Consider the following 496-nt stretch of genomic DNA (forward strand, 5'->3'; position numbering starts at 1 on the left):
CGAACTTTTTAAAGGGAATCTGATGCAAAGATCAAGGGGGAGTAACTTCGATAATGGCAAAAGACTCAAAAGAAATGCGACTGGAGATAATTACAGAAAGATTATTCATGTGCTATAACGACTGAGAGATGTTGAATGTGAAGATCATCTTTACAACAGTTTACTGAAGATTAATTCTGAAGATTCTTTGAAGATCAAATCTTGTATGTTGTTTTTGATAATTACTGTTCTACATTGTCAAAAGAGAAGATCATCGCTGTTCTACATTCGAGGGGGAGAATGCTAGAAGATTTTTCTCAACAGTTGATCGTTTGAAGATTTCATGTTGAAGAATTCTTTTAAAGGAGACATAATGTGCTTAATGTTTCAAAGTTCAAACAAGACTCAAAGTGCAGAATTTCTTTCAAGTCTGAATACAAAGGGGGAGAATGTTAGGACTGAAAATCAGTATTAAATTGTATTCGTCTTGAAAGTTAAATATTGTCTATAATTGTAA

Source organism: Cynara cardunculus, assembly GCF_001531365.2.
Source record: "Cynara cardunculus var. scolymus isolate 2C chromosome LG 9, CcrdV1, whole genome shotgun sequence".
Taxonomy (NCBI): domain Eukaryota; kingdom Viridiplantae; phylum Streptophyta; class Magnoliopsida; order Asterales; family Asteraceae; genus Cynara; species Cynara cardunculus.